This window comes from Macaca fascicularis, chromosome X (assembly GCF_037993035.2).
Source record: "Macaca fascicularis isolate 582-1 chromosome X, T2T-MFA8v1.1".
Taxonomy (NCBI): domain Eukaryota; kingdom Metazoa; phylum Chordata; class Mammalia; order Primates; family Cercopithecidae; genus Macaca; species Macaca fascicularis.
In genome coordinates, this window is record NC_088395.1 from 148,938,790 (window position 1) to 148,962,483 (window position 23,694).

The 23,694-nt window shown below is 35.6% G+C and overlaps 1 non-coding gene across 1 annotated transcript; it reads right to left on the reverse strand.

Annotated features, from left to right (window-relative positions):
- Positions 1-539: 539 nt before the first annotated feature.
- On the reverse strand, positions 540-643 carry LOC123571521 (small nucleolar RNA U13). Its single transcript, XR_006695672.2, has one exon. It is a non-coding gene; the product is annotated as a small nucleolar RNA U13 (small nucleolar RNA).
- Positions 644-23,694: the final 23,051 nt, after the last annotated feature.

Genomic DNA, 23,694 nt, shown 5'->3' on the forward strand with positions numbered 1-23,694 from the left:
ATATCGTAGACTGTACTTACACAAACCTAGATGGTATAGCCCGTTGTAGACCTAGGCTATAAGGGATAGACTATTGCTTCCAGGTACAAACCTATACTGCATGGTACTGTACTGAATACTGTAGACAATTGTAACACAATGGTAAGTATTTGTGTATCTTAATATATTGAAAACTAGAAAATGTACAGTACAAATATGTTGTGAAAGACACAAAAAATATGGCTCAGCTGTATAGGAGGCTTACCGTGACTCAAACTTGAAGGGCTGGAAGTTGCTTTGAATGAGTCAGTGAGTGAGGGGTAAGTGAATGTGAAAGCTTAGGACATTACTGTACACTATCATAGGCTTAATACACACTATACACTTAGGGTACTCTAAATTTATTACATAAATTCTTCTGTACTAATACCCTTAGCTTACTGTGACATTTTTACTTTATAAATTTTAATTTTTGAAACACTTTGACTTTTATAATGACACTTAGCTTCAAACACAAACACATTGTACAACTGTAAAATTGTTTTTTTCTTTTTTTTCCATGTAAGACGGGTTATGCGCCAACATCCTAACAAGGTGGGAAGGTGGCATATCTCATGCATGTGTGTGAATACCCAATCATCATGCTTATGAACTACGAAAGTATTATCCTTTCTTTATATCCTTATTCTATAGCCCTTTTATTGTTATTTTACTTTTGAAACATTTTTGTTAAAAGCTAAGACTCAATGCAGCCCGCATTGCCAAGACAATCCTAAGCCAAAAGAACAAAGCTGGAGACATCACGCTACCTGACTTCAAACTATACTATAAGGCTACAGTAACCAAAATAGCATGGTACTGGTACCAAAACAGAGATATAGACCAATGGAACAGAACAGAGCCCTCAGAAATAATACCACACATCTACAGCCATCTGATCATTGACAAACCTGACAAAAACAAGAAATGGGGAAAGGATTCCCTATTTAATAAATGGTGCTGGGAAAATTGGCTAGCCATAAGTAGAAAGCTGAAACTGGATCCTTTCCTTACTCCTTATACGAAAATTAATTCAAGATATATTAGAGAGTTAAATGTTAGACCTAAGACCATAAAAACCCTAGAAGAAAACCTAGGTAATACCATTCAGGACATAGGCATGGGCAAGGACTTCATGTCTAAAACACCAAAAGCAATGGCAACAAAAGCCAAAATTGACAAACGGGATCTAATTAAACTAAAGAGCTTCTGCACAGCAAAAGAAACTACCATCAGAGTGAACAGGCAACCTACAGAATGGGAGAAAATTTTTGCAATCTACTCATCTGACGAAGGGCTAATATCCAGAACCTACAAAGAGCTCAAATTTACAAGAAAAAACAAACAACCCCATCAAAGTGGGCAAAGGATATGAACAGACACTTCTCAAAAGAAGACATTCATACAGCCAACAGATACATGAAAAAATGCTCATCATCACTTACTATCAGAGAAATGCAAATCAAAACCACAATGAGATACTATCTCACACCAGTTAGAATGGCAATCATTAAAAAGTCAGGAAACAACAGGTGCTGGAGAGGATGTGGAGAAATAGGAACACTTTTACACTGTTGGTGGGATTGTAAACTTGTTCAACCATTGTGGAAAACAGTGTGGCGATTCCTCAAGGATCTAGAACTAGAAATACCATTTGACCCAGCCATCCCATTACTTGGGATATACCCAAAGGATTACAAATCATGCTGCTATAAAGACACATGCACATGTATGTTTATTGCGGCACTATTCACAATAGCAAAGACTTGGAATCAACCCAAATGTCCATCAGTGACAGACTGGATTAAGAAAATGTGGCACATACACACCATGCAACACTATGCAGCCATAAAAAAGGATGAGTTTGTGTCCTTTGTAGGGACATGGATGCAGCTGGAAACCATCATTCTCAGCAAACTATCGCAAGAACAGAAAACCAAACACTGCACGTTCTCACTCATAGGTGGGAATTGAACAATGAGATCACTTGGACACAGGAAGGGGAACATCACACACCGGGGCCTATTGTGGGGAGTGGGGAGGGGTGAGGGATAGCATTAGGAGATATACCTAATGTAAATGACGAGTTAATGGGTGCAGCACACCAACATGGCACATGTATCCATATGTAACAAACCTGCACATTGTGCACATGTACCCTAGAACTTAAAGTATAATAATAATGAAAACAGAAAAAAGAAAAAGGACATTAGTGGAAAAACTGGCAAAATCTGAATAAATTCTGTAGTTTGTTGATATTAAAAAAAAATAAAAATAAATAAATAAAAGCTAAGACGCAACCAAACAAATTAGCCTAAGCCTACACAGTGTCAGAATTATCAGCATCACTGTCTTCAACCTCCACAGCTTTTCCCACTGGAAGGTCTTCAGAAGCTCTAACACATATGAAGCTGTCATCTCCTACGAAAACAATGCCTTCTTCTGGAATACCCCCTGAAGGAACTGCCTGAGGCTGTTTTGTAAGTAGAAAGAGTACACTCTAAAATACTGATAAAAAGTATAATATAGTAAATACATAAACCAGTAACATACTCATTTATTGTCATTTTCAGGTATTATGTACTGTACATAATTGTACATACTGTCCTTTTATATGACTAGCAGTGCAGTAGGTTTGTTTACACCAACATCACCACAAACACATGAGTAACTTGCTGTGCTAGGATCTTATGGCAGCTACAGCTTCAATAGGCAATAGGAATTTTTCAGCTCCATTATAATCTTAAGGAACTGCCATCATAGATGTGGTCCCTCATTTACCTCAATGTTGTTACATGGTACCTGACTATACCTGTCTTGTAAGTTACTAACCCGGCAGTGACTTTTATTATCACCATCTTGTAAGTTTGATGAAGATTTTCAGTCCCATATAAGTTGACAATTCTGTGTAAACTAGTACCACTGATATCCTGGAATCATTTCTCTGATTTACTGCTCTCTTTTTTGAGACCCTGTCTGAAACTAACATCTGACATTTTTCTTTGACGTTTCTTCTTAATGGAAATGGAAACTGAATAACCAACATGTGACAATGTTTGTGAGCTTTTGCTTTGTCTGTGAGGTGCAGCCTATGTCCAAATAATTGATACCTATCGCTTAGGAAAGAGAATATATGAATAGCTCCTCTCAGTGTTCATGCTGATATACCAATCACTGTGTATCTTCCTTAGAAATTTGGGTAGTGCTGGAAAGTTTGTTTTTGCTCTGGAGACATCTCAGAAAAATAAGAGGAACAGCAAATCTAAACATGACAAACCATTCTTTGACCATTATTTTGGTGCCTATCATATGATAGGAACTATTACTAACAACAACAAATACTACTACTACTACTAATGAAACAATATGTAAATATAATCATAACAAATAAATTATACCTCATTTTATTTAAATTTTCTCATAAAGCTGGAATGTATCAATCCCATGAAGTCACCACCTATGCTTTAAATATCCCTCAAATCTATAAATAAATTTATCCCCAAACCAAGATTTATCAGCATCCTCCAGAAATTTTCAATCCTTACATATATTCAGTATTCATAAGTAGGTTCCAGCTTATTATAGAAAGTAATTTCCATAACCAGGCCTCATGTACAAAATAGATGCAAATGCCCTTCTAAAGGGTCTGTCTCAGAACTCAAAAAATTGGATTTTTTTACCTTACACATTGCCATCTTGTGCTTTATAGATGTACCAAGCCCATATTAAATTGATTATATATATATGTGTGTGTGTGTATATATATATATGTGTGTGTGTGTATATACACATACACACACACACACAAAAATATATATGATACCTACTATGATTTGAGGTGCTTAGGACATAGCTCTTTAGAAGACCGATATGGTACCTTCCTCCATGGAATTTATAATCTAGTGAAAGAAAGAGATAACATACAGATGAATAAATAAGATGATGATTTAGAGTGATATAACCTATGGAAATGATAAAACAGGGTTCAGCATGCAATGCAGTGTTACAGATACAAATGTTAGACTCACAGACCACCTCCTTCATAAAGTACTTTCTTTCCTTCTTTGTAGCCTTATGTAACTCATGACAAGGGTCACGAATTCATTTACTTAATTAACTATTTATTGAATATCTACTCTATTGCATTTTTCTAGGCAATGTGGATAAACAAAACCAGCAATGATTCCTGACGTTATAAAAATTATTCTAGTGGAAGCAGCATTCCTTGTCATAGGTGTCACTAATACTTATGGTCAGAATGTCCAAAGTGTTTCCCAAATTAGGCATTGTCTATGTCATATCAATCAACTGGTACAAAGAAATTTGGAGTTGAGAACCCTCAGAGCAGTAAATGTACTGAGAAAAATTCTAAATTAATTTTAATATCAAAAATCATTAGAATGCTGAAGTTACATATTTATACTTTGTAAGCTGTATATTTTTGTGCTCACTGTGGCTTTGTACTATTTACAGTGTAAAAGAAGGAACACAGAAATTTTTTTCTTCCAATTTGTAGTGAGTATAAAGCAGATCATTTAGATAATATTTTAATTAGAGAGTTACATAAGAGGTTAATAAAGCCATCCCAGTCACATTTTTGAATATTAATTTTTTAAAATTGTAAAGATCTGCACAGAAAAAAAGTCATAAACATCAAATTAGAGTAATGTTCTAACAGTCAAATAAACCATTTATTGAATTTAATGAAGATCATTTAAAGCAGTATCACAGAAGCTTCTATACTGAGAAATATGATGTTGCTCTTTTTTAAAAAGGAAGTTAACCATCCTTTTTTTCTAGAAGCAGTGACAACTCAGAACATTACACCATTTCCTTGGCAGCTTGCTGAGCCTCTACTGTATGCAGAACACTGTGTTACTAAGGAAAACAAATAAAACATGGAGTCTATGCCATAATTTCTTTTTTTAAAAAATCAACTTTAATTTTAGATTAAGGAGTAAATGTGCATATTTTTTACCTGGTGCATGACACTGAGGGTTGGGGTAAAAATGATCCTATCACCCATATAGTAAGCATAGTACCCAACAGATGGTTTTTCAGTTCATGTGCCTCTCCCTTTCTCTTCTAGTAGTAAATAATTGCTACTACTAATGATAGTACGATACTATACTATATTAATAGTAACATTAATAATAATGTTATTAATGATTGTTTTCATCTTTATGTCTATGTGTATCCAGTGTTGAGCTACCACTTGTAAGTGAGAACATGTGGTATTTGGTTTTCTCTTTGTCCATTAATTCACTTAGGATAATGGCCTCCAGCGCCATCTATGTTACTGCAAAGGACATAGTTTTGTTCTTCTGTATTCTGTCCTAATTTCTGAATGACCAACAAGAGCACAGAAGTCTTCGTTAATGTGACAGTTAACTAGTTATCCACAAGGATATCCAGAAGAAATACATTAATTTTGAAAGTTAACAAGAGTAAGAGAATGATTCTTTGTAATCATAGCTCCAATAAGTATCAGTAATTATAAGTTTTCACAATCTTAGCATTTTCTGTAGTAAATTTCTCTAGAACTTCTCACAGAATTCAAATTTTCCAGATTGTACACAAAATTAATTTTTATCTGAAATTACTTCCTTTTTTAAAGTTTGCTTTCAACCATACTAATATGTTTTACTTACTTTTATAGTTTTTTATTTAAAACTTTTAAAAAATATTGTGTACACCATGATGTTTTGAAACATTATACTTTGTGGAATAGCTCAGTTGACTGCATTAATATATGCATTATCTCATATATTTATCATTTTTATGTGGTGAGCAAACATCAAATCTATTCTCTTCATAATTTTAAAGAATACAATACATTGTTATTAACTACAGTCACCGTGTTGTACAAGAGATGACACTATGTTTCATTAATGTGATATAAAATTACTTGTTTAATGACATTTAAAGGTTTAGCTAATTATTTTACTGGCATTATGCACACATAGTAAAGTCAATGCTTATTTCCTAAGGTTTGTCTCATGTTGCTTTCTTTATATGTGGAAGCCCAAGGAGCTTACTACCTAATAATATACCAAAAGTCTATATTATACATATAATTTACACTTATTTGTGTATTTCTCAAGAACCGCATGCCTAAACTTTATTGTTTAGTAAGATACAAGGGCTAGATAATGAGTCTACTACTAATAAGACTGTTCTTGGAGACATCTAAGCTGTTGCTAATGTTTTGACTGACTCTTCAGCCACAGCTATCTTGGTCTTGAGTGCACAGAATTTTGATTTGTGATATCCTGCCGTTACTAGAACCTTGGCATGAGTTGCTTCATTAATTATGGTATCAAGAACTCTAAAGTGTCTGAGATTTTATTATGCTTGCAAGCTAAACACTTAGCATGCCACAATTTCATGAATGATGGCAGAAGACATACAACTTGTGGACCAGAGCCAAAATAATTTGTTATATACAGCAGAGGAGTCAGCATGAGCTTCATATTTACATTAGTTCTTCTTGCCCCTAAGTTCAAAGGGGGGTAACACAGAGTGGGCCAAGTGAATAGTGTACAAACATGTCTGGTTACAACTAAAAAAAATTGTTCTTAGAAAAACCCCAATTTTATAAGAAGGCTTATATGGTTTGGCTGTGTCTCCACACAAATCTCATCTTAAATTGTAGCTCCCATAATGTCCATGTATTGTGGGAGGGACCCAGTGGGAGATAATTGAATTACGGGACCAGTTTTCCCCATATTGTTCTCGTGGTAGTGAATAAGTCTCATGAGAGCTGATTGTTTTATAAGGGGAAACCCTGTTTTGCTTGGCTCTCATTTTCTCTCTTGTCTGCTGCCATGTAAGATGTGTTTCTTGCTTTTCATCATGATTCTGAGGCCTCCTCTGTCACATGGAACTGTGAGTCCATTAAACCTCTTTTCCTTTAAAAATCACCCAGTCATGGGCATATCTTTATCAGCATCATGAAAATGGACTAACAGAGGGGCTGTTGACAACTCTGCCTAACATTTGCTTCAGAGAAATACATTATTTTTAGATTTGGGTAAAGAAACAAATCTGTTCCGTGCTCTGAAGGGAGACATTATCTCTATATTCCAAGGCAGCTTGCTATACAAACATCCTTCAAAAGACTGTCTTGAAAAAGGCTGTCAATGCCACTAAACAAGACTTGCAACCATGCGGGAGACCCATGGAAACATGTCTCCCAACATTTTCTTGTAGATTTTGCTAATTTCTCTACCCTTAGTTTATTTGAGGTCAACAAGTATCCTTGTGAACTGCTTGATAACAAATTACTAGCCATCTGAGCTTCATCTTGAGGTAAATGACCACAGGACCTGCATTTACTTTCTATAGGTTGAGTATTCCTTACTAAAATGATTGGGACCAGAAGTGTTTCAGACTTGATTTTTTGGATTTTGAAAGATTTGCATTATACTTAACTGGTTGAGCATCCCAAATCTGAAAATCCAAAATCTGATATTTTCCAATGGGTATTTCCTTTGAGACTTATGTTGGCACTCAAAAAGTTTATATTTTGGAACATTATGATTTCAGATTTTTGAATTTGGGATGCCCAACCTATATTCCATATTTTAATGGGGCTTCCACATGTATTTTGTTAGGGTCCAGGGTTCAATGTATCCCTGAACTCATCTTGCGGCTAGTTCCAGAATGCACAATTAGGATAGACATACCTAACAGCTGGTGAAATCTCCACCTTGGTTTTCTGACCTGGGGTATAAGGGCTATTAATTATATTGGAAAACGCCAAATGGAAGGCATTAGAACTTTCTCAGCCTAGGAAAATGGTAAATACTGAATTTAAAGCAATTCACATTCTCAGAAGGAATACTAGATTAGTGCCACCATCAAGGACTTTAAAGATGCAGAGACGGTGGTTCTCATCACAACCCCATTCAAGTCTCCAATTTGGCCTGTGTAGAAGACAGATGTCTCTTGGATAATGATAGTGAATTATCATAAGCTTAATTATGTGGTGACTCCAATTGCAGCTGCTCTACCAGATGTGGTTTCATTGCTTGAGCAAATTAATAAATCCCTCTGGTATCTGGTATGCAGCCACTGATCTAGCAAATGCCTTTTTCTCCATACCTATTCATATGACCCATCAGAGCAGCTTTCTTTCAAGTGGCAAGGCCAGCAATACACCTTCACCATCCTACTTCAGGGTTACAGCAACTCTGCAACCCTATGTCATAATTTAGTTTAAAGAGAACTTGTTCACCTTTCCTTTCCATAAGGTATCATGCTGGCCCATTATATTGATGACATTTTGCTGATCGAATCTCGTGAGCAAGAAATAGCAACTACTCTAGACTTATTGGTAAGACAGTTGCATGTCAGGCAAGGGAAATTATTCCTCCTGAAATTCAGGGGCCTTCTATCTTAGTGAAACTTCTAGGAGTCTAGTAGCATGGGGCATGTCAAGATATCCATTCTAAGGTGAAGGATACATTTTTGTGTCTGGTACATCTTACAATCCAAAATGAGGCACAACACTTAGCAGTCCTCTTGATTTTGGAATCAACATATTCCATTCCTTATTTGGGTGTGTTACTCTGGCCCATTTACCCAGTGATCTTTAAAGCAAATAGTTTTGAGTGGGGCACAGAACAGAAGTTTCTGCCACAGGTCCAGGCTGCTATGCAAGCTGCTATGCCACCTGAGCCACATGATCCAGCAGATCCAATGTTGCTTGAAGTGTCAGTCGCAGTAAAGATGCTGTTTGAAGTTTTGGGGGCAGACACCTATAGGTAAATCACAGCATGAGCCTTTTGGATTTTTGAGCATGTCTTTCCATTATCCATAGATAAGTACTCTTCTTTTGGAAAACAGCTCTTGGCCTGCCAGTGGGCCTTAGTGGAGACTGAATAGTTAAATATGGCAACAAAATGGTCATGCTTTCTGAGCTAGCCATCAAGAACTTAGTGTTATTGGACCCAATAAGCCAAAAATGTTGGGAGTGCAGAGCAACTCTTCACCATCAAATGGAAATGATATTTATGTGAATGAGCCTAAGCAGGCCCTGAGGCACAAGAAAGTTACATGAAGAAATGACTCAAATCCTATGGTCCCTGTATCCAAACTGCATTATCTCTCCTCCAGCTTGCACCTATGACCTTATGTAGAGTTTTCTAGCATCAGTTGATAGAGGAAGAAAAGACTCGGGCCTGGCTTACAAATGGTTTTGCACAATATGCAGAGGCACCACCTCAAAGTGGAAAACTGCAGCACTATAACCCCTGTTGGGGACATCCTTGAAGGAAAATCCTCCCAATGGACAGAACAGCAAGAAGGGCACCTGGTTATTTACTTTGCTTGATAGGAGAAATAGCCAGACATGTGAATATATGCCCTTCCATGGGTTGTAGCTAGTGGTGTGATTAGATTATCAGGGTTTTGAAATAAAAACATTGGTGGAAAATTGAAGACAAAGAGAGATATGTGGATAGATCTTCCTGAATGGGAATAAAACATGAAGCTATTTGTGTTCACTAAATGCTCACCAAGGGGTAACCTCAGCCTCAAAGGTGAGGACTTTACTAATCAAGTGGATAGGATGACTCATTTGCTGAATACCAATCAGTCTTCTTTCCCAGGCCAGCCGGTCATCACCCAATGGACTCATGAACACATTGCCATGGTGGCAGAAATGGAGGTTATGCATGGACTCAGAAACAAGGACTTTCATTTTCCTAAGCCAATATAGCTATGGCCACTGCTGAGTGTCCAGTCTGCCAACAAAAGGGACCTGCACTGAGTCCCTGATATGGAACTATTGCCCCAGTTGATCAGACAGTTACCTGGAAGAAGGTTGATTACACTGCCCACTTCCATAGTAAACAGGACAAGCACTTATTTTCCTACTGGACTAGAAGCTTTCTGTGGATATGGATATGCCTTCCCTGCACACAATGCTTCTGCCAAAACTACCATTCATGAACTTATATATTGATTCATCTGCCATCATACTATTCTACACAGCATTGCTTCTGATCAAGGAACTCACTTCACAACAAATGAAGTGAGGTAATGGGAACAATGTTTATGAAATTCATTGTTCCTTCCATATTTTTCAGCATCCTGAAGCATCTAACCTTGTAGAATGGTGGCATGGCCCTTTGAAAACTTTGTTACAGCACCATCTATGTGACAATTCCTTGCAAATCTAGCACAAGGTTTTCCAGAAGACTGTATGTGTTCTGAATCAGTGTCCAATATATGGTACAGTTCCTCCCATAGCCAGAATTCATGGTCCTAGTAACCAAGGAGTGAAAGTAGGACTCAAAGCACTCTGCATCATCTCAAGCAACATACTGGCAAATGTTTTGCTTCCTATTACTGAGAATTTATGCTCTATTGGCCTAGAGGTCTTAATTCAAAGGGAGCAATGCTTCTGCCAGGAGACACAATAACTATCCCATTAAACTGGAAGTTAAGGTTGTTATCTGGCCACGGTGAGTTCCACATACCTCTGAGTAAACAGGTCAAGAAGGGAGATATGATGTTGGGGGCAGTGATTGATCTGAACTAACAAGGGTAAATAGGGCTGCTCTTCCACAATGGAGGTAATGAAGAGAATGTATGGACTACAAGAGATCTCTTAGTGCTTCTCTTAGTATTATCACGTTATTTCATTTAGATCAATAGAAAATTATAACAACCCAATTCAGCTAGGACTATGAATGGCCTAGACTTTTCAAGATTGAAGCTTTGGGTCATACAACCAGATAAAGAACCACAACCAGCTGATATTCTTTCTGAAGGTAAAGGAAATACAGAATAAGTAGTAGAAACTAGTTATAAATCCCATTCACAATTGCCACAAAATAAAATACCTAGGAATACAGTGAACCAGGGAGGTGCAAGATCTCTATAATGAAAATTACAAAACACTACTCAAAGAAATCAGAGATAACACCAACAAATAGAAAAACATTCCATGCTCATGGATAAGAAGAATCAATATTGTTAAAATGGCCATATTGCCCAAAGCAACTTAAAGATTCAATGCTATTTCTATCAAACTACCAAATAAATTCTTCTTCACAGAACTAGAATTAAATTATTAAAAATTTATATAGAACTGAAAAGGAGCCCAAATATCCAAAGCTATCTTAAGTAAAAAGAATAAAGTAGGAGGCATCACACTATCCGACTTCAAACTGTACTACAGGGCTACAGTAACCAAAACAGCATGGCACTGATAAAAAAACACACATAGACCAATGGAACAGAATAGTAAGCCCAAAAACAAGGCCACACATATACAACCATCTGATCTTTGACAAAGCTGACAAAAACAAGCAACAAAGAAAGGAATCCCTATTCAATAAATGGTGCTGGGATAATTGGCTAGCTGTATGCAGAACACTGAAACTGGATCCCTTTCTTACACCATATACAAAAATCAGCACAAGATAGGTTAAAGGCATAAATGTAAAACTCAAAACTATAAAAATCCTGGAAGATAACCTAGGTAATACCATTGTGGACATAAGCACAAGCAAAAATTTCATGACCAAGACACCAAAAGCAATTGCAAGATAAGCAAAAATTGACAAATGGGATCTAATTAAACTAAAGAGCTTCTGAACAGCAAAAGAAATGATCAAAAGAGTGAACAGACAACCTACGGAATGGGAGAAAGTTTTTGCAATCTATCTATCTGACAAAGGTCTAATATCCAGACTCTACAAAAAACTTAAACAAATTTACACGAAAGAAAAACACCATTAAAAAGTGGGCGACGGATATGAACAGACACTTCTCAAAAGAAGATATTTATGTGGCCAACAAACATATTTTAAAAAAAGCTCATCATCATTGGTTATTAGTAAAATGCAAATCAAAACCACAATAAGATAGCATCATATGCCAGTTAGAATGGTGATCATTAAAAAGTCTGGAAACAACAGGTGCTGGAGAGGATGTGGAGTAATAGGAACGCTTTTATACTGTTGGTAGGAGTGTAAATTAGTTTAACCATTGTGCAAGACAGTGTGGTGATTCCTCAAGGATCTAGAACTAGAAATACCATTTGACCCAGCAATCCCATTATTGAGTATATACCCAAAAGATTATAAATCATTTTACTATAAAGACACACGCTTACATATGTTTATTGCAGCACTGTTCACAATTGCAAAGACCTGGAACCAACCCATATGCCCATCAATGACAGACTGGATAAGGGAAATGTGGCACATATACACCATGGAATACTATGCAGCCATAATAAAGAATGAGTTAATGTCCTTTGCAGGGACATGGATGAATCTGGAAACCATCATTCTCAGCAAACTAACACAAGAACAGAAAATCAAACACTGCCCCTGTTCTCACTCATAAGTGGGAGTTGAACAATGAGAACACATGAACACGGGGAGGGGAACATCACACACCAGGGCCTGTCAGGGATTGGGGGACAAGGCGAGGGATAGCATTAGGAGAAATACCTAATGTAGATGACAGGTTGATGGGTGCAGCAAACCACCATGGCACATGTGTTCCTGTGTAACAAGCCTGCATATTCTGCACATGTATCCCAGAACTTAAAGTATAATAAAAAAAGGAAAGAAGAAGAATAAGTGTATGGCTGCCAAGTTGACAATGGGTGGATGTGTGATGGTTAATTTTATGAGTCAATTTGACTAGTCACAGTGTGTTCAGATTAAACATTATTTCTGGGTGTGTCTGTGAGGATGGTTTCAGGATGAGATTAGTATTTGAATCAGTGGACTCAGTAAGGTTTATTGCCCTCTGCAATATGGGCAATAAACGTTGAGGACTGGAATAGAACAGTAAGCCAGAGAAAGGAGCAACTAACTTTGGTTGCTTTTTGCCTGCCTGCTTTGTCTGACATAGCTCATCTCATTTTCTCTGACCCTTGGTCTGGAAATTACACCATCAACTCCCTGCATTCTCAGGGTTTGGGGCTTAGATTGGAACTTTGCCATAGGCTTTTCTCGTTCTCTAGTTTATACATGGCAGGTCTTAGGATTTCTCACCCTTCATAATTAAGTGGGTCAATTGATCAATATAGATAGACAGATATAGATATATAAAAATATATATTTCTCTATCTGTATATGTATATATATTTATCTATATATGTATATATAGATATGTATATATAGATAGAAATGTAGATTTCTATCTATAGATATAATATAGATTTCTATATTTCTATATTTCTATTCTATATACATATATAGATATACATATAGTTTCCAACTTCATCCATGTCCATGCAAAGGACATGAACTCTTTCTTTTTTATGAGTGCATAGTATTCCATGGTGTATATGTGCCACATATATATAGATCTATATATTTCTCTAAGTATATATATGTATATACAGATAGAGATTATATAGATATTTATAGATAGATAGATAGATATAATTCAGGTTCTGCTTTTCTTTCAGGTTCTGTTTTCCTGGAGAACCTCGACTAATACGATAAGGACTGAAATGCAGCAGATTCAGGAAAGATGCAAAAGTAGTAACTAGAAATAGATATAGTTGTGTATAATTCCCTTGGTAAGATAATAGAGACTCAGAATAGTTGAAGTTAATTTCTAGACGTTCTTTGATTTTCAATTCATTTGCTAATAGAAGAGTAGCAACACCATTGGAAGAATGTAATATCATGTACATGCAATAATTTATACCTTTACCATGTTTATTGCTGAAGCATGCCATTTAAGGAGAGAAAAGCTAAGCATATATACACTGAAAAGCTTTTTCCAGTAACATCATCCAAAATTTTAACTGTTTACCCCGTTTTTTTTTCCTAAGAATTTTAAAAGGAAAGATCCGCTAAATCACATTTCTCACAATCAATCTTTTCTTAGCTGAGTCCTTTGATATTTACATCAATTGATAAAATTGACTCTTGGAATTTTGGTCATTCAAATTTGAATAAAGTTGTCAATGGGTAAATAAGTACTAATTCTTCTGTAACTCAAGAGCCTAATCAGCATGAGGTCTGAGTAATCCAGTTTTTATATTAATAGCCATTACCCAAAAGTTACAACGTGAGAAAATCTTTCCAAAGCCAATGCTCAAACTCACTCAGATTCCCTTGAACTATCAGAAGATTCAAATAACTCATAGTCAAAGAAAACATAAAAGGTTAGTAAATTAGATTGGGGACACTGGATCTTTTAGAAAGAACACAGCATGGGCGTAAATTACTTGTGCCAAATATTGCATCTAATAGCTACTCAAGTACCTAAAGGAAGTCAGTGTTGCTCTTGAAAGGTATGGTATTTTGTGACCCAAGTCAATGGTTATCAAATAGGAACAGTCATTTAGTCCAAATCTTTGTGGTTAACTCTTTAGAAGCATGTAGAAAGTGGGGACTGCTTGCTTTTTCTTTATCATTCAATAGGTCCTTTCAGTAAGTTTGAAAGTGCTCTAAAAAGAAAATTTATTGTAACATCATAGGCATTTCATACCAGTCAGAATGACTATCATTAACAAGTCAAAAAATAATAGATGATGGCAAAGCTGAAGAGAAAGAGAAATGCTTACATACTCTTGGTAGTAATGCAAATTAGTTCAGCCCCTGTGGAAATCAGTTTGGAGATTTTTCAACTAAATTTGAACTGCTATTCGACTCAGCAATCCATTTACTGAGTATGTACCCAAAGGAAAAAAATTATTTTACCAAAAAGACATACGCACTTGTATGCTTATTATAGCACTATTTACACTAGCAAAGACATGGAATCAACTAAGATGCCAATTAATGGTGGACTGGATAAAGAAAACATGACACATATACACCATGGAATACTATGAAGTCATTAAAAAATGTAATCATTTTCTTCACCACAACATGGATTTAGCTGAAGACTATCATTCTGAGCAAATGAATGCAGAAACAGAAAATTAAATACCATGTATTCTCACTTATAAGAGGGAGTTAAATATCAGGCATATACTGACATAAAGATAATAGACAATAGACATCAGGAACTCCAAAAGCAGAAAAGGATGGAAGGGAGTAAGGGCTGAAAGCTTCCTATTGGGTACTATGTTCACTATCTGGGTGTTGAGATCAACAGAAGCCCAAACTTTGGTATCATGCAATATACCCTTGTAACAAACCTCCAAATGTATCCCCTGAATCTAAGATAAAAATTGAAATTAAAAACAAGCAAACAAAAAAACAAGTGTGATTACAGCATTCAGCCTTACTCACCAAAGCACTGTCAACATCATAGGCTTCATTTTTGATAGCCACCTGACTTAATCACCATGTTTATTTACCACTTCATAGGTGCCAAGCACCTATGACAACTCATATAAGATACAAGGCCTAAGGAAGTTGAAAAACTATTATTATTAATTGGCCTAAGGAAGTTGAAAAACTATTATTATTAATGCATTTTCTCCAAGGTTATTTTCTCAATTGTGCAATGGGGTTAATGACTACCACTTCAGTGAGTAGCTAAGAGCACTAACAATGCTGTACCTATTCCATTAGATTGCTAGGAGGAATAAATGAGCAAATATTCATAAAGCTCTTGGAACATTGTCTGGTACATTGCCATGCTAAATATGTGCTAGGTATTATATTAGTATTACATTTTACAGAGAGGAATCTGAGAATCTTAAGGCTTAAGCAACTAGCTCAGAATCACACAACTTTTTAAATAGTAGGTTTAGGAAACCAATCCAGATTTATCTAACTACAAAACCTGTGTCATCTTCATTACCACAGACCTTGACAACCTTATCCAAGAAACAACTGCTCTTCTTCTTCAATATCTTTCTAGTCAAGATCAGTTGAAGAACATTGACCTGTATTTTTACATCCATAAATCTACAGTAAGGAAAATTGTACATTCTCTGTTATTATGTATTTTTCACCACAACCCAATGTTTTAGGAACTCTTACGGCCCTTTTTACAGATGAGAAAACTGAGGCACATAAAAATTAGATATCTTGCACAAGATCTCACAGCTGTTGTGACAAAACTGGAATTCTACCTGAGTTTTGTCTGACTCCAGGAACCACATATTTTTTTTTTATCACTTTTAACCAAAGTCTCCATCACTTTTGAATTTATTGTCCTTGTGTCTATTGGTTTTGGAGGTATTAATATTCCTGAGCATCTCTCAAGAAACCGTGAAGCACTGTTGCAGGCTCCCGGTGAAAACACAGCTCACCCTTCCACGGCAGTTTACAACTGCAATTTCCCTTGCCACACACACACTCCTATTTCCATCTCATAGATGTCTATTGTATTTATTTGTTTGCTTCTTTTTGTTTTTAATCTGAATCCAACTCAGGATTAGACTTAATTATAAAAAGCTGAATGAAAGATGTCCCCTGCATTTGGATTGGTCAGGGTCCTGTGGGATTCAAAAGCAAAATAGAAATTACTATTCTAAGAGGATTTTCCTTTCATTCTCTCTCTCCCTTTCTACACTCCCTGTCTCTCGCATATATATGAGTGTATACACATACCCACATATAAACATATATATATATACATGTAGGAATATAGGTGCACACATATAAGTACATAAATATACACAAAAAATATTTGAGTTATAAAGATCCTTGAGAGAATACTTTATTATGTGTGAAGCCACTCCCTTCTATATGCTCTGCTAGCCTTATTGAAAATATATAGTTTAAATTTATATTTATATATAACCTATATTTATATTTTGTTACATATATCTATCTATATCTATCTATCTATCTATCTATCTATCTATCTATCTATCTATCTATCTATCTATCTTCCTTTCTTCATTCATTGCTTATTTCCACAAATATTCACCAGACCTTTATGAAGCACTTACTAGGGCTCCAGAACTTTAGCCATTCATTCTACCTACATGTATTATGCCAGTAAGCATCTAATTCTGACAGTGGAAACCAGCCACCTTATTTCATACTAGTGATACTACGTATTTACATGGACAGTGAAAGACTCTTCATGCTGTTCAAGAGATTCTGAAAAGAGCTGTGTGCCACACTACATTCACAGATTAAGTAATCGCCATCACTACAGTCTTTGTTTGAGAAAGCCAAATGCCTTGGAGCCCTCAGGTGAAAACTGTGTGTTCCCTGTTATCTGAAAATAGTGTGTCACTGCCGGAGTTAATTACCTAAAGAGCTCCGCACGGAATCCATGTAACTGAGTCACGCTTTTCTTCTAAATTAGAACAATATAATTGTAACACGTAAAAGTAAGTCTTTGTATTTACTCTAATGAGCTCACTTCTCAGTTTTGCTAGTGACTTGATAAACTAATAGCAGGGTCGATATGATGTCTCTATGGTAATTATCATGCCACTTCTCCTCTCCTCCTATATTCTCCTCATGTTACATTTTAACGTGTTTCTGCTCAAGTCAATTCAATTTATCAGTAGGGAAGAGGCATGAAACAGAACTGATTTGCTGTGGATCTACTTACAAGTAAACTGGAACACCCAATTTTCAAGTTAAGTTTTCAATAAGATATACATGAGATGAACAATAACTGATTTGAAAGATACCATTATTTACAGTGGTTTAATCTTATGCAAATATAAAAGAAAAAATATTAAATGGTGCTGCATATTTTGCATTTGCAAAATATATGTGTTTCCTTCTTGATTCTTCATTACAAAGGAACTTTAAGGTTATAACCTATAATACGATAAGCCATAAGTAATTACAGAATAATGAAATGTGAAGAGACCCAAGAGATACTCCAATGCAGTGAGTTTTATGTATTTTTATTTATTTTTTATTTGTTTGAGAAGGGGTCTCACTCTGTCACCTAGGCGAGAGTGCAGTGGCGTGATCTCGGCTCAGTTGCAGTGAGTTTTAAACTGGAGTGTGTATTCCTTTGTGTAGAAGGCCATGAAGACTTTTGAGGGAGTACGTGGATGTGGCCAGTTCTCAGAGAATCTATTTTCAGTTTTCCCACTTCCATGCGTCATCTTTCGAAAATTGGTCTGCCCGGAAACACCTGGAGTATAGGCTCCAGGGAGACTTTTGTCTCTCACTTCCCTTTTCACACTTTTAAAAAGAAGGACAGTGTTTTCAAGTTGCCCCTAATATCACAACACGGGGTTCTGCCCTTAGGAAGAAAAACCTCCAAGGCACTAAACATAGGTTCAATAGGAAACACTATTAGTCACTATTGAGAATGTGAGTCAAACTACCACTAGGTTACATATTCTTTGCAATTCATGTGGTTCTCAATGCTTTCCTTTCAACCATGTTGAAGAAGGACCAAAAACAAATAAGAGCTGATACATTTTAATATATAAGTCAGAAGGAGTTTAAATGAGTGAGAGACATTACTAAAATAAAACTCCTTTCTAATCTTATATTTTACACAAATAGGTTTCTAGCCTTAACATATATGAAACACACACACACACACACACACACACACACACGTAAAGTGCTTGATAATAAATTCAATTAGAGCACAAAATAATATTTATCCATGGACATATAAACTCATTGAAAAATTATTCTTATCCAACTCATTTAAGAAATAGATTTTACATATTGATTGTATGTTTTATTTCTTTTATTCAAATGTGTAATGTGTTTTATTTTGGTCAACTGTATACTACAAAATAAATGTGATCATAATTCAATCTTGAATGATTTTTTAGCCCATAGGAAAGGAAGGTAACAGAAAATTATTTTATAATAAATGCTACATATATGTCATTAAAATACATATTTAATACGGATATATTTTATACCAAATAAATATGATCTGATGTTCAATGAAAGGCTTAAATATAAACATCATACAGTATAAAATTCTGTGGGGATGACTACATGAGTTACAAGATAAAAAGGAACAATGTTAAAATTTTGATTATTTTAATACAGACTGTTCATGTACTTCTAAAAAGATAATGTGTGTATTCAATTGTTTTGATGTATAGATACTATCGGATGCATTTAAAAAGATAAAATATTGTATTTTATTTTTAAAATTTGTTATATCAATATGCTTTAAAGTATGTCCTTTCTCATCACGTAAACATACAGTGAAAAATGTTAGCTTGTAATTTATAAGTGAAGGAGTATTTTTTTTAAAAGTTCATCATAAAACAAATTAATAAAAAAGTTTGATTAACACTGTTCAAATAGAACTTGCAAACGATTTTCACAGTAGACACCTTCCTTCAAATGAAGTCTTACAAGGAGTCCTAGTATATAAAACAGATATGCTTGGAACAACTGTGCACCCCATTTCTCCCCATACTGCTGTAACTCTAGCAGCAGTCCTGGAAGTATCTTCTATGCATCTATAAAACAGTTTTCTAGTCACTGATCTAGTAAAATCTGTTATTTTACAGTTGGACAGCAATGGCTCAGAGCCAGTGAGTAGCCGAACTATCCTCAAACCCAAGTTATTCACATTCAAAGCTTAGATACTTTATATATATATATAAATGCAACATAGTCTATAACAAGATACTATTTGGACCCCATGGCTCAGCCTACCCTTTAATAAATCATTGAAAAATGCATGTTTGATACATAATTTTTGCCTTGTGTTTTTTAGACACTATTTTCAACCCCTCATTTTGCAAGTTTGTAGCACAATTCTCCTGTGTGTCTTCTCTTTTTCCTAATATATTTAAGTAATAAAAAGACTAGAGTAAAACTTCAGTATCATAGAAAGCAAAGGAAAAGCAAACGTCATTAAGTGAAATGTATTAATTTTATGAGATTTTAAAAGAAATAGTTTTATTACTATTAAAACTTGAGATATGGTATAAACTTGAGCAAAATGAGTAAAGTAAGTTTAAATGGAGATAAATCCATTTTCAGGGTTACCACAAGCCCGAATCTTCCTTACTGTACAAGAATGAATTACTACATTCAGAAGTAATAAGGAAGATGAATATGGCTTTAATTTTTTGAGACTGATGTTTGCAAGCTTGATTATCTACAAATATTATCTACATACATTATATACTGCTTAACATAATTCATTTTGAAAAGCTGAATTCAAAGACAGTACCTGTGTTTCATCTAAATAAATACATATGACTGCTTGACGCTTCTGATTCTTTCTTATTCAACAAGTTATTTTGATATCTATTGAAATTACCTTAATTTTTTGTGGTAATAAGAAAATATCCCAGAAGTCTCTCCCCGATACAGTGTTATCCTCAGCTTAACTCTGCAAACAGAAAATTATGCCATCCCGTATGTTTCCAATTTATTACATCAGTTTTGACTTGAAATCTTCAGCTCTATCTATAGAATGAAACTTAACAGGTTACTTAGATCAATATTGAGAGTCAAATTTGCTAATCCCATTGCGTGTACAAGTTGCTCACAGGTAATTGGATGTATACGTAGAAAACATTCCCCAGCCCCTATGCTGCTATGTCCTGCCTGTTCCTTAGTTTTATGTGGGCACTTACCTCTCTGATCTGCTATTGTGTTGCTCCTTGCACACACCACTGTCGGGTCATTGGCCTTCATTGCGCTTTAATTCTTGCAACCTGCCAGTTTCCTTCCTGTTTTGAGGCATTTGCACTGGCTTTCCCTCTGCCTGGAATACATTTCCCCTAGATATGTGCATGGCTCATTTCTCTCACTTTTTTCAAGTCTTTTCCTAATGTTTCGTTGTCAGTAAGTTCAACTCTTACCATTATCCTTTTTTTTCCTTTATTTGGACTTATCATCAAGCGTGCTATATAATTTATTTCTTTGTTTGATTTTGTATTCCACGTCCCAAATATAATTCATGCAAAGACAATAATTCTTTTTTCCAAAGGAATAAATAAATCTTGATTTCAATTATGATAAAATATAAAAATAAATCTTTTAGTATTAAAGGCTATAGTAACACAAGATCGTGGGGCCTTCTATTTATGGAAGATTATAGTTTAGAAAATAATAATATAGGAAGAAGACAACAGCAATTGTATACATAACAATATTTTAAATGATTATGTTAACAAAGAGAAAAGGAAAATGTAAATAAATTCAGAGAATTCAGTACAATTAAATCAAACTCATTTTGTGAAATAAGACTCAACAGGGAAACTAACCACATGATCCTTTCTGTGATGAACTGAATTTTCATCATCTGTGGTATTGGCTGGTCCTCAGAACCAGAAATAAGTCTAGTGTTAATAGAAATACTTTATCTTCCTTGCAAATGAAATGTGAATGTTACAGACAATAGCGAACCCGTGTTTTAAAATGTATTGTGTATTATCAGCCTAGTAGCAGCATTTAAATTCAATTCACAAAACCACTTTAGATCAAGGCAGCATAAAAAAGGAATCTGTCAATCCCAATGCTTAGACGCAACCAAAATTAAATTTTGCTGTGCACTCCAAATTTTAAGGTGGCTGCATGCAGTTTAATAAGCTAAGGATATTATCCTTAAAGTAACTTTGTATATGGTGTTAATTATTTGTAAATATGCTAATCTTCTCAAATAGAATTCTCTTATTCCCTTTTTATTTCCCAATCTTGATAAATTCTGGGACATTAATTACATATATGTGTGTGTTTGTGTGTGTATGTGTGTGTGTGTAATAGAAGAATGGCAAACTGTCTTTACCCTCGAGATTATGCTCATGTGTTCTGCTCCTACAGCGCGCTCCGAAAAGCACATTGAAGTATAGTAACTTGCTTTCAAAATGTTACTCTGCCTTATGTTGAATAAAAGCAGTGAAAGTGGGCATCTTGTGTTGTTCCAGTTCTCAGGGGGAATGCACTCAACTTTTCCCCATTCAGGTTAATGTTGGCTGTGGGTTTGTCATAGATGTCTTAAATATGATTCTGAAAAAAATGCAACAGAACACTTACAAATATAGAGAAGGTCATCACCAACAAATAGAGGGTAAAAACTGAGAGTCAAGTAGGAAAATTGTAAAATTCATATAAAGCATTTCTTTCAATGAAGACAAGCAGCTGCTCTCAGGCACGGATTTTATTTCCAAGTGGCAGAAGGGCTACTGTTCTAATAATGTTAACACATGGCCCGGAGAACCTCAAATAAAAATTATTACCTCAGACAAGGAGCTGTAAAATTAAAGGGCCAATCAAACCGTATTTGCTTGAAAAGACAATCACAAAATATGCATAAATAAACCCCTAACCAAGTAGCTTAGCCACAGTTGACTGTAAATAGGAAAAAGTAGAATGAAGTCAAGCACTGGATTCAATGTCTTACCATGTTAGTAATGTTGTGCTCATTTGTGATAAGCACCTGTTCTTCTTGCCTGCTTCATTCGCCCATCTCCTTCCTATTTTGTATTTTTAAAATATCATATTAACTCACCATTTGTTAAATCGATTCCACTTATTCCTTCTTCTATGCTCTCATCTTATAACCTCTCTCTTTTCTTTCATTATTCTCCTGAAATACAAACATGACCTCACATATACCCTGATTTAATCATTCAGAGACGCTTTGCTGACATTCAATCATTCAATGACTCCTTGCTCCTGAGACAGGGATTTTCATTTGCTTTGTTCTCAGCTGTATCTTCAGTGCCTAAAAATGTGCTTGCACTCAAAAGGCATTGAACAACTTTACTGAATGAGTAAACCAAATTTTTGCCATGGTAACAAATTATTTTTCACATTGCCGGACAATGCTCTTCACAAACTAGCCTGAAACCACCTTTCCTGGCTCTTTCTCTGGAATTCCTTCCGTCAAATACACTCTATGCCTGACTTACTCTCACTGTACCAAAATTCACCATGTTCCTAGAAGCCATTCGCAATTCTGTGCTGCATGATCCTTTCCTTTTTTTTTTTTTTTTTTGAGATGGAATCTCACTCTGTTGCCAGGCTGGAGTGCAGTAGCACCATCTCGGCTCACCACAATCTCCGCCTCCTGGGTTCAAGTGATTCTCCTACCTCAGCCTCCTGAGTTGCTGGGATTACAGGTGCATGCCACCACGCCCAGCTAATTTTTTTAATTTTTAGTACAGACAGGGTTTCACCATGTGACCTGGATGGTCTTGATCTCTTGACGTCATGATCCACCTGCTTCATCCTCCCAAAGTGCTGGGATTACAGGCGTGAGCCACAATGCCTGGCTAATCTTTCTACTATGGCCAGTAAGGAGAGTTTCTACAGTTAGTTGAGTAGCAAGGTATAGTCTTACGTGGTGTGACATAACCATGGGAGTGACATCCTATCATCTTTACTGGTGTTCTATTGGTTAGAAGTAAATTATAGGTCCCACACATACTCAAGGGGAAAAGATTCCAGAAAGGTGCTCATCAGCTCAAACTTCTGTTCCAACTCCCAGGAGGTGGGAATTAGAGGGATACCTTAGAGTCTGTTTACTGTACTGTCATTGCAGCTGGCTGAATGCTGGTTTCATTTACTAAGATGAAGATCAAATGAGGATAGAGTTTGAAGATCATGAATTCTGTAATAAGCATCTTGTATTTAAGGAACCCTTGAGACATGCATTTGCGTATGTAGAGTAGAAAGCTGGATATATGGATCTGAAAGTTGGAACAGAAGTTTGAGCCGATGAAATAAATTTTTAAAAATTGTTGGCATATATTGGCAGTTGAAGTATGAGAGTAGAAGAGATCATGGAGAAGGAGGGAGTCAGAATCCCCCAAAATGTCAGTATTTAAGAGCCCAGAAAGAGATAAATATATAACAAATATATATT